The sequence below is a fragment of the Microcaecilia unicolor genome, chromosome 11, assembly GCF_901765095.1.
Source record: "Microcaecilia unicolor chromosome 11, aMicUni1.1, whole genome shotgun sequence".
Classification (NCBI taxonomy): Eukaryota; Metazoa; Chordata; class Amphibia; order Gymnophiona; family Siphonopidae; genus Microcaecilia; species Microcaecilia unicolor.
In genome coordinates, this window is record NC_044041.1 from 119451611 (window position 1) to 119464051 (window position 12441).

At 51.3% G+C, this 12441-nt stretch overlaps 1 protein-coding gene across 1 annotated transcript in view; it reads left to right on the forward strand.

Moving 5' to 3' along the window:
• The window catches only part of MAP4K2 (mitogen-activated protein kinase kinase kinase kinase 2), a 108204-nt gene that overhangs the window by 88025 nt on the left and 7738 nt on the right, over window positions 1-12441 (forward strand).

Genomic DNA, 12441 nt, shown 5'->3' on the forward strand with positions numbered 1-12441 from the left:
GTGGAAAAAAGGCCATTCACCATTACCCTGGCCTATGGGGTATAATACAAAGTGTGTATTGCTCTAGCAAAAAGTCCTATACAATACTTCCCCAGCACCCCAAACAGGAAATCCCAATTAACCCTATCGAAAGCTTTCTCAGCATCAAAACTGTTCAATAGGGAATCTTGCTGTAGGGTGCATACCCATTCCAAAGAGGCTAGTGTTGTCCTAATGTTCTTAACTACTTGCCTCCCTTTGACAAATCCCACTTGAGGGGCTGCTGTAACAGAAGGAAAACTCTCGCCAGCATATTCGCCAGGATCGTGGCCAATAATTTTGCTTCAAAACTTATTAATGAGATAGGTCTATAAGAATCTGGGCGATTAGGGTCCTTTCCTGGTTTAAGAAAGACCATAATGTCTGCTATTTGTAATGACGAAGGCAGAGCACTATTTTCTATGCACGCATTAAAGAATGCTGCCGGGGGATGTTTAATATCTGTAATTAAGAGTTTATAAAACTCCGCCCTGTAGCCATCTGGTCCAGGTGCTTTGCAAAGGGCACTACTCCCTACCGCTATCTGTATTTCTTCATAGTCTGTTGGCCTTTGTAGAGTTGCCGACTGAGTCTCTGAGAGTTTTGGCAAATCTAAGCTGTCTAGATAGGTATTAGGATCTAACTGATCAGAAGTATCTGCCTCATAAAGCTGGGCATAAAAGTTACGAAAGATCTGCATGATTTCTGAATCAGTGTGCATTACCCTTCCCGAGGGATGATTAGCAAGAGAACCTTTTGTAGGCCTTGTTTCCGCCGCACCAGGTGGGCTAGAAGGCAGCCAGGTTTATTCCCATACTTATAGAGCTGGTATTTGAAATAAGCAGCTGATTTTCCTGCCCTCTGATGCAGTAATTCATTCAAAGCAGTCTGACTAGCTAGAAGTTGGACCCTCAGGGAGTTAGATGGGTTTGCCCCATATTCTCTACGGAGTTTTACTAGATTCCGCTCCAATCTTAATATATCATTGTCCCTGTGTTTCTTCTTCTTTTTTTAACTTTATAATTTATTTTATTGGCAAACATCACAATGGAACAAAGTTATGCTGATCCGCTGCGTTTTGAACTTCTCCAGCCGCTTACGCGTCGCCATCTACTCCCTCTGTACAAGCTCCAATTATTCGCGTTAGAGTCTTGGGATTTTTGGGGAAGATCGCTATTTTCACCACCGCCCCGACGAAGCTCTGGATTCAGGCGTCCATCTCTGGCGATTACGTCACTTCCTCCTTTCCCCTGTGTTTCTTCTTTGCACAGCTATAGGCAATTATCTCGCCCCGCATAACAGCCTTAGCAGTTTCCCAATAAAGCACTGGGTCCTGATTATGTTCCCGATTATAAAATTTATAATCTGCCCACTTTTCTCTAATATAGGCCAGGAAGGTCTGAGCATGATACAGTTCCAATGGAAACATCCACTTTCTCTATGTGGGCTGAGTACCAGATAATGGCAATGTTATAGAAATGGCCGCGTGATCTGAAATTATTGTGGGGTCTATGTCAGCAGCTTGGACTTTGGAAAAATTGTCCCTATCCACCAAAAGATAATCAATGCGTGATTGTGTTTGATGTGCCCTAGATAAGTGGGTGTAATCACGATCCTCTGGGTGAAGTACCCTCCAAACATCCACCATCCCCAAGGATTCACACAGTAACGGTAAAATCCATACGAGCTCTATGTGGATTTTGTGTTTTGTCCATATCCGGATCTGCTACTATATTAAAGTCTCCTCCAATGACCGTAACAGAGTTGGGGGTGGGATGTATTCTACCAATAAGATTCCCAAAGTACACTTTACTATAGTTATTAGGGGCGTATACCGTACCCAGAAGGAAGGGAACTCCATCGATTAGTACTTCAGCAATGATGTATCTACTCTCCGGGTCTATATATACCTGTAGCTTAACCACTTGCAATGATTTGTGAAATAGTATTACCACTCCTGCTTTTTTCCCCAAGGCTGGCTCCTCCAATATATCACCAACCCACCATGTCTTTAGTTTATGATGCTCAACCGAATTTAGATGGGTTTCTCCAGTGCCTCGGGCCGGAGCACAATCTCAAGTCGTGTTCTTTGTGTCTAGGTCTCCGGAAACGGACTCAGGTTGCGAGGCAAGTTCTGCGGGACCGTCTTTTTGGAACTTGCGCCGGCCCCTCGACGCCGACCTCGACGGCATCGGTATCGACGGCCGGTCCTTCGGTACCGGTATCGATGCCCGAGACATCGGCACCGATGGCAGCGACCCCAGGAGAACAGGTCCCGTCGGCCCGCCGGTCCGCCGGTGAGAGTGGGGGTGAGAGGCCGCGTGGGCAATCGGCCCCGGTCACTCCCTCAGCTCGTGGGCCACGGGACCGAACCCTGTCTGACCCGGTACCTCGAGACCGAGGGGGATCGACCTCCTCCTCCTCCATGCCTTCCGGCACCGGTGACGGGCATCGGAAGAAAGATAAGAAGCGCCGTCACCGGTCGCCCTCGGTGCATCCGGATGTCGGAGAGGAGGCGACGCCGAAGCGTCATCGTCGAGAGGAGAGGTCTCCGTCGGTTGTGGAGGTACCGACGCGTCGGGGTTCCGGCACCTCGGTGCCGTCTCCTGGCCCCCAGCAGCTTCCGGCACCGACACCCTTACCGGCCCCACCGCCTTTCCCGGCAGCGGGCCTAGACGAGTGCCTCAGAGCCATCCTTCCGGGGATCCTGGAAGGACTGATGCGCCAGGCTGTGCCGGCGCCGGGGGTGCTTGCGCCCTCGGCGCCGATGACTGTGGCGCCGGTGAGCTCTAGCCTGGCGCCGGGGCCGTCGACACCGCCGCCGCTTGCGGCGCCGGTCTCGACCGCCACGCAGGTGGAGTCCCCGTCGACGTCGATGGAGGGAGCTCCGTCCCCGCCGGCGCGGGAGTCCACCGCTCGACGACACCGAGACCTCGGTGCCTCGACGTCGAGCCGGGCCCGGTTCAGGACTCAGCTACATGAGCTAATGTCCGATACCGAGGATGAGGACTCGTGGGGGGAAGAGGAGGACCCTAGATATTTCTCCTCAGAGGAGTCTACGGGCCTTCCCTCGGACCCCACGCCTTCACCGGAGAGGAAGCTCTCACCTCCTGAGAGTCTCTCTTTTGCCTCCTTTGTGCGGGATATGTCTATCAGCATTCCCTTCCCCGTGGTCTCTGTGGAAGAGCCGAGGGCCGAGATGCTCGAGGTCCTCGACTATCCATCACCACCTAGAGAGTCCTCCACGGTGCCGCTGCACAATGTCCTAAAGGAGACGCTGCTTCGGAACTGGGTGCGACCATTAACTAACCCCACCATTCCCAAGAAAGCAGAGTCCCAGTACAGGATCCACTCTGACCCAGAGCTCATGCGGCCCCAATTGCCCCATGACTCAGCGGTCGTGGATTCTGCTCTCAAGAGGGCACGGAGTTCGAGGGATACCGCCTCGGCGCCCCCGGGGCGGGAGTCTCGCACTCTGGACTCGTTTGGGAGGAAGGCCTACCAATCCTCCATGCTCGTGACCCGCATCCAATCATACCTGCTCTATATGAGCATTCACATGCGGACCTATGTGCAACAACTGGCGGACCTGGTCGAGAAGCTCCCGCCGGAGCAGTCCAGGCCTTATCAGGAGGTGGTCAGGCAGCTGAAGGCGTGCAGAAAGTTCCTGTCCAGGGGTATTTATGACACCTGTGACGTGGCATCTCGTGCTGCGGCCCAAGGTATAGTGATGCGCAGGCTCTCATGGCTGCGCGCCTCTGACCTGGACAACCGCACCCAGCAGAGACTGGCCGACGTCCCTTGCCGGGGGGATAACATTTTTGGTGAGAAGGTCGAGCAGATGGTGGACCAACTGCATCAGCGGGAAACCGCTCTCGACAAGCTCTCCCACCGGGCGCCTTCAGCATCCACCTCCACAGGTGGACGTTTTTCCCGGGCCCGGCAGGCTGCACCCTATGCTTTTGCGAAGCGTAGGTACAACCAGCCGGCCCGAAGGCCTCGTCAGGCACAGGGACAGCCCCAGCGCGCTCGTTCTCGTCAACAGCGTGCGCCTAAGCAGCCCCCTGCGCCTCCACAGCAAAAGCCGGGGACGGGCTTTTGACTGGATCCATGGGAACATAGCCGCCCTACAAGTGTCCGTACCGGACGATCTGCCGGTCGGAGGGAGGTTAAAATTTTTTCACCAAAGGTGGCCTCTCATAACCTCCGACCAGTGGGTTCTCCAAATAGTGCGGTGCGGATACGCCCTGAATTTGGCCTCCCTGCCTCCAAATTGCCCTCCGGGAGCTCAGTCTTTCAGCTCCCGCCACAAGCAGGTACTTGCAGAGGAACTCTCCGCCCTTCTCAGCGCCAATGCGGTCGAGCCCGTACCACCCGGGCAGGAAGGGCAGGGATTCTATTCCAGGTACTTCCTTGTGGAAAAGAAAACAGGGGGGATGCGTCCCATCCTAGACCTGAGAGGCCTGAACAAATTCCTGGTCAAAGAAAAGTTCAGGATGCTTTCCTTGGGCACCCTTCTGCCAATGATTCAGAAAAACGATTGGCTATGTTCCCTGGATTTAAAGGACGCATACACTCACATCCCGATACTGCCAGCTCACAGACAGTATCTCAGATTCCGCCTGGGCGCACAGCACTTTCAGTATTGTGTGCTGCCCTTTGGGCTCGCCTCTGCCCCACGAGTGTTTACAAAGTGCCTCGTGGTGGTGGCGGCGTATCTACGCAAGCTGGGAGTGCACGTGTTCCCATATCTCGACGATTGGCTGGTCAAGAGCACCTCGGAGGCAGGAGCCCTCCGGTCCATGCAGTGCACTATTCAACTTCTGGAGCTGCTGGGGTTTGTGATCAATTACCCAGTCCCATCTCCAGCCTACTCAGTCTCTGGAATTCATAGGAGCGCTGCTGAATACCCAGACGGCTCAGGCCTACCTTCCCTGAAGCGAGGGCTACCAATCTCTTGGCCCTGGCTTCGCAGACCAGAGCGTCTCAGCAGATCACAGCTCGGCAGATGTTGAGACTTCTGGGTCATATGGCCTCCACAGTTCATGTGACTCCCATGGCTCGTCTTCACATGAGATCTGCTCAATGGACCCTAGCTTCCCAGTGGTTTCAAGCCACCGGGAATCTAGAAGATGTCATCCGCCTCTCCACCAGTTGCCGCACTTCACTGCTCTGGTGGACCATCCGGACCAATTTGACCCTGGGACGTCCATTCCAAATTCCGCAGCCCACGAAAGTGCTGACGACGGATGCATCTCGCCTGGGGTGGGGAGCCCATGTCGACGGGCTTCACACCCAGGGTCTGTGGTCCCTCCAGGAAAAGGATCTGCAGATCAACCTCCTGGAGCTCCGAGCGATCTGGAACGCACTGAAGGCTTTCAGAGATCGGCTGTCCTGCCAAATTATCCAAATTCGGACAGACAATCAGGTTGCAATGTATTACGTCAACAAGCAGGGGGGCACCGGATCTCGCCCCCTGTGTCAGGAGGCCGTTGGGATGTGGCGTTGGGCGTGTCAGTTCGGCATGCTCCTCCAAGCCACGTACCTGGCAGGCGTAAACAACAGTCTGGCCGACAGACTGAGCAGAGTCTTGCAACCGCACGAGTGGTCTCTCCATGCCAGAGTGGTACGCAAGATCTTCCGAGCGTGGGGCACCCCCTCGGTGGACCTTTTCGCCTCTCAGACCAACCACAAGCTGCCTCTGTTCTGTTCCAGACTTCAGGCACACGGCAGGCTAGCGTCGGACGCCTTTCTCCTTCATTGGGGGACCGGCCTCCTGTATGCTTATCCTCCCATACCTTTGGTGGGGAAGACCTTACTGAAGCTCAAGCAAGACCGCGGCACCATGATTCGGATAGCGCCCTTTTGGCCCCGTCAGATCTGGTTCCCTCTTCTTCTGGAGTTGTCCTCAGAAGAACCGTGGAGATTGGAGTGTTTTCCGACTCTCATTTCGCAGAACGACGGAGCGTTGCTGCACCCCAACCTTCAATCCCTGGCTCTCACGGCCTGGATGTTGAGGGCGTAGACTTCGCTACGTTGGGTCTGTCTGAGGGTGTCTCCCGGGTCTTGCTTGCCTCTAGGAAGGATTCCACTAAAAAGAGTTACTTTTTCAAGTGGAGGAGGTTTGTCGTTTGGTGTGAGAGCAAGGCCCTAGAACCTCGTTCTTGCCCTGCACAGAACCTGCTTGAATACCTTCTGCACTTATCAGAGTCTGGCCTCAAGACCAACTCAGTAAGGAATCACCTTAGTGCGATTAGTGCTTACCATTATCGTGTGGAAGGTAAAGCCATCTCTGGAGAGCCTTTAGTCGTTCGATTCATGCGAGGCTTGCTTTTGTCAAAGCCCCCTATCAAGCCTCCTACAGTGTCATGGGATCTCAACGTCGTCCTCACCCAGCTGATGAAACCTCCTTTTGAGCCACTGAATTCCTGCCATCTGAAGTACTTGACCTGGAAGGTCATTTTCTTGGTGGCAGTTACTTCAGCTCGTAGGGTCAGTGAGCTTCAAGCCCTGGTAGCTCATGCTCCGTATACCAAATTTCATCACAACAGAGTAGTGCTCCGCACCCACCCAAAGTTCCTGCCGAAGGTGGTGTCGGAGTTCCATCTTAACCAGTCAATTGTCTTGCCAACATTCTTCCCAAGGCCGCATACCCGCCCTGCTGAACGTCAGTTGCACACATTGGACTGCAAGAGAGCATTGGCCTTCTACTTGGAGCGGACACAGCCCCACAGACAGTCCGCCCAATTGTTTGTTTCTTTCGACCCTAACAGGCTAGGGGTCGCTGTCGGGAAACGCACCATCTCCAATTGGCTAGCAGATTGCATTTCCTTCACTTACGCCCAGGCTGGGCTGACTCTTGAGGGTCATGTCACGGCTCATAGTGTCAGAGCCGTGGCAGCGTCGGTGGCCCACTTGAAGTCAGCCACTATTGAAGAGATCTGCAAGGCTGCGACGTGGTCATCTGTCCACACATTCACATCTCATTACTGCCTCCAGCAGGATACCCGACGCGACAGTCGGTTCGGGCAGTCGGTGCTGCAGAATCTGTTTGGGGTGTAAATCCAACTCCACCCTCCAGGACCCGAATTTATTCTGGTCAGGCTGCACTCTCAGTTAGTTGTTCTTCGTAGGTCAATTTCTGTTGTTCCCTCGCCGTTGCGAGGTTCAATTGACCTGGGTTCTTGTTTTGAGTGAGCCTGAGAGCTAGGGATACCCCAGTCGTGAGAACAAGCAGCCTGCTTGTCCTCGGAGAAAGGGTATGATACATACCTGTAGCAGGTGTTCTCCGAGGACAGCAGGCTGATTGTTCTCACCTACCCTCCCTCCTCCCCTTTGGAGTTGTGTGTTTCATCTTTTGCTAGTTATTCAACTGGCGGGAGCGGTCGCGCACAGGGCGGGAAGACGGCCGCGCATGCGCGGTGGGCGTGCCCTGCGTCCCGACCGTCCCGCGAAGCTTTTTTCCGGTTGGTGGGGGCTGCCGCGGACGTCACCCAGTCGTGAGAACAATCAGCCTGCTGTCCTCGGAGAACACCTGCTACAGGTATGTATCATACCCTATATCCACGATGTAGTCCTGGGATCCATCCACATGCTTCCGATACATCCAGAATCAACTGCTGAAGTGTTGCAACTAAAGGTTAGTCTCTGTTCAAGGACCATCGTTATCAGTCTTTAGCAAGGACGTATAATCCTCTGTCCTCCTTGTGATCCTCAGCTGACCATGCTATTTAGCATTTTCAGAAACTCCTAGGCATCTGCTGCCCTTTCAAATAGGTGTTGTTGCCCATCATGGTTAACACACAGTTTAGCAAGATATAGCAAAGCGTATCTTTTTAGTGTGAAGTTCCTTGCACACCGGCGTAAAGGCCCTCCTTTGCTGTTGTACCAACTGAGAGTAATCGTGGAAGCAAAGAACAATATGATCCTGGTAAGTAAGTTGTTTACCTTTCCGAATGCCTGCTAAAATCTGTTGTTTGTGCCGAAAGTTCAGGCTCTTGAATATTACTACTCTAGGATGCATGGAGTTTGGTCTGGTCATCCCCACCCGGTGCACTCATTCCATACAGAAATGTTGCATCTGCTCAGTAAGCTGAAGGGCCTGAGGAAGCCATTTTTCCAGAAAGTTCGAAAGGTCTTTATTTGCCAGTGACTCTGGTAGGCCCACTAGCCTTAAGTTATTTCCTTCTGCTTTGGTTTTCCAAGTCATCAAGTTTAGATTCGAGATCTGCCACTTTCAGCTCCAATGTCACCCGTGCCGCCTCCAATGTTGTCGTACGATCTTCCACTTGCAATGTGTGCTGCAGGGCCGAGTCTAGTTCCAAGCTCATGCTGTCTAAACGTTCATGGGCCTCTTCTGCCTGATCATATATCAGCTGTAGCTTTTTATCCAGGGCATTTTCAACTGCCGCTGTGACTTCCACCGTGATCTCAGCCACCCAAGCCGAGCACACCGTTCCTTCCTTCAAAGTGTTCTGATCCGCCATTTTACTTTCCATTCCATACGGCTTCTCCCGATCTTTCCGAGTACTTTTTGTCGTCATTGCCGTTCTTTTGTGCTGCCCCACAGTAGTCTGGTATGGTAAATCTATTAGTAACGGAGTTTAACTGGTTTAACAAAAAAACTTTGTTGTTTTCGCTGCTACAGGTCCGATTCTTGAGAGGTGAGTGCAGAGCTCCGCTTTTCAACGTCTACTCCACTGCATGGGGTCCAGAGCTTCAAGGGGATCAGAAAAACAGCTAGGACATTCCTTTCAGTGAAGATCTTAAGGAGTTGGTTGAGGCTGAGTGAAATTAGCAGGGCTATGGCTTGGCAATACCAGCTTTCCTTGGAGGAGCAGGAGACATTTTGGTTGACTAAGGTTGGTATGCTGGTTACAGCTGTTACCAAAAAGACTGTTATTTCAGTGGAAGATAGTGCTGCGCTGCATGGAGGGTCTTCTGAAGAGGTCCTTCAGGGTTTTAGCTCTGGCCTTACAGGTGGCCATCATTGGTGACTATTAACCATATTTTCAAAGCACTTTGGGAGGCTAAGTTCCATAGGTTTCTATGGAACTTTGGGAGGCTAAGTGCTTTGAAAATGAGCCCCTAAGTGACTCAAGCCATTTTCATTGGCTGAAGTGGTTATCGGACGCTCTGGCAGGGAGCTCAGCTCAGGTGTCAGAAGATGCAATAAATCTGAAATTGGGCACCACCTTTTTGGAAGATAACCTATATGATTTAGTGTGAGTTTCAGCTAAGTATCTGGCCTTGGCTGTTGCAGAGAGACATTTTGTATGGCTTAGGAATGGTCGACGGATGTGGCTTCTAAAGTGCACCTTAGTCAGTTTCCCTTTCAGGATAAGTTGTTTGGTGGATATTTGAAAAGCTGGTCAGGAATTTGGGGAATCCAAAGACTCTAGGCTACCTGAGGTTAGGTCTTGCTTGCGTTCTCATTTATTGACTAGGGGATGTTTTTGAGATGCAAGACGGTATCATCCTGGCAGAATAGGTGTGGCCCAGCAAGGCAGGTACATAAGCACATAAGCATCGCCATGCTGGGACAGACCAAGGGTCCATCGAGCCCAGCACCCTGTCACCGACAGCAGCCAAAAGAACAAGCAATTTGTCCCGCCCATCCTAGAAATACTGCATTATTCCCTCGTCCATTCAATAACATTCTATGGCTTTTTCCTCCAGGAAGCTGTCCAACCCTTTTTTGAAGTCCGCTGAGTTAACCGCCTTAAACACCTTTTCCGGTAGCGAATTCCAGAGTTTAACTACGCGTTGAGTGAAGAAAAATTTCCTCCGATTCGTTTTAAATTTACCACTACAGCTTTATCACATGCCCCCTTGTCCTAGTATTTTTGGAAAGCGTAAACAAACGCTTCACATCGACCCGTTCCATTCCACTCATTATCTTATAGACCTCTATCATATCTCCCCTCAGCCGCCTTTTCTCCAAGCTGAAGAGCCCCAGCCTCTTCAGCCTATCCTGATAGGGAAATCGTTCCATCCCCTGTATCATCTTTGTCGCCCTTCTCTGCACCTTTTCCCATTCCACTATGTCTTTTTTGAAGTGCAGCATCCAGAATGGAACACAATACTCGAGGTGCAGTCGCACCATGGAACGATTCAATGGTAGAATAATATCCTTATTTTTGTTTTCCATCCCTTTCCTAATGATACCCAACATTCTATTTGCTTTCCTAGCTGCAGCAGCACATTGAGCAGAAGTTTTCAGGTGCTGGAATAGAGGCCAGTCTTGTTAGCCCTTTCAAGGCCGTCAATGGGGTGGTCGAGAAAGTGGTCAGAGGGTGTTTGGTGCCTCCTGATCTTCCCAGTGCGGGTGTTTGGGCCCATTCTCTGGTTATTCCCATTAGGGAATGATTACTGCTGTTTCACTGGAGATGAGCCCTCATCACTTCAGATCAGTGGGTCCTGGAGGTTCTGCAGTTCAGCTACTTGCTGGAATTTTGTTGACCTCTTCACAATACTTTCCTGGAATCGCCATGCAAATCTTCTCTGAAGGCTTCAGCTGGTCGTCAGACCTTGGACAGACTCCTAGCACTGGAGGCGGTGGTCACGAAGAGAGAGATTTTGGCAGGTATTCCATCTACTTTGTGATTCCAAGAAGGAAGGCTCCTTTTGTCTAGTTTTAGATATGAAGAGAGTTGACAGGTTGTTGAGAGTGTCGTCCTTCCATATGGAAACTCTGAAGTCCGTCATAGTGGCAGTTCAGCGAGGGGAGTTTCTCACCTTGTTGGATCTGTCGTAGGCCTATCTTCATATCCCCCATTCATCCAGATTATCAAAGGTACTTGTGAGTTGAGGTCCTGGGGGGACCATTACCAGTTCAAGGCAGTTCCATGGGGCCAAGAACATTCTCCAAGGGGATGGTGGTAGTGGCAGTGCATCTGCAGAAGGAAGGACTGTTGGTTCACCATTATCTGGACAATTGGCTGATTCAGGCAATGTCCTTCAAGGAGAGTAGAAGAGCCACCAATCAGTTGGTACAGCTCCTTCAGCATCTGGGTTAAGAGCATTAAGCAGTTCAGATGACCATTCAGGAGGATTGTCCCACCTTGGGATCTGAATCTGTTTTTGTTGGCTCTGGTCATTCAAGCCCCTGTGGAAGGTGACGCAAAGATACTTCCCTGAAGGTTGTCTTTTTGGTGGCCATTAGATTGGCTAGGCTTATTTCAGAGTTACAGGCTCTCTCTTGCTGAAAGCCATTCCTTTTGTTTTCCAGGGAGAAAGTGGTATTGCACTGGCAGTGTCCTTTATGCCAAAAGTGGTTTCTCCTTTTATATCAATCAATCCATCACCCTGCCAGTTTTTTCTAGGGAGGATATGCAGGGTTCCCTGTATTGTTTGGATGTGCAGAGGACATTGGATTTCAGAGGTTAGATAGGCTTTTTGTGTTGTTCATGGGTCACAGGAAAGATGAGGTGGCCTTGAGGGTGACTATAGCTCGACGGCTTAAAGAGCCGATAGCTTCAGCTTACGTTCTCAGTGGCATATTGTGCCAGAGCTCAGGCTTTGCCTTGAGCAAAGCATGCCTTAATTCGTGCTAAAGACATTTGCATGGCAGCAGCTTGATCGCCCCTGCATTCCTTTGTAAAGCTTTGCAGGTTGGATGTCCAGACAAGACATGATGCTGCCTTTGAGGTTAAGGTACTGTCTCAGGAATTGTCATCGTGCCCTCATTGAGTACTGCTTTGTTACTTCCTACTCAGCAGGAATGGTCTGGAGAGATAAGGAAGAAGATACAGATCTTACCTGAACATTTTCTTTCCTTGAGTCTCTCCAGAACATTCCTGAACCCATCTAAACAGTAGAGTGTGTGTCTTTATTGGCTTGTTCGAGCTCTTGTTTATAGGTTCAGGGAAACGGATACTTCCTGGACTCTGGAAACCTCTGTGATTTCAATTGTTTCTAAGCAGCATGTTTGGATTGCCTTTCTGGTTGTTTCCTTTTTCCCAGGGACTGTTGAGGAGTCTGTTGTTGCTACCATTCTCTGCATAGAATATGTAAACCTCTTTGAAAGGCAGTATATCAAGTCCATGACCTTTTACCCTTTACCCTCTTGTCAGTAGAAATACTGGCTGGCTCAGGGCTGCAAAGCACCTTACAGTGTGATGTCACTTAGTTATTCTCAGTCTCCCCATCTGCCACTAGGAGGCCATATACCCACTCCTCGGGAATGGTCAGGAGAGACTTAAGGAAAGAAAATTAGCAGGTAAGATCTAATTTCTCCTTATCGTAGCTGTTGTAGGGTATGCCACCTAGAACCAAGGCCGCCGAGAGGGGGGGGCGGGAGGGCAAAATTCCCCGGGCCTCCAAGGGGGGCCTGGCGCCGGGGTCAGGCTGCCGGCGCTGCAGTCCGCGGTCTCACCTGCCTGCCTCCTCGGCTCCGGGCCCCCTGCATTCGAAGCGGCAGTC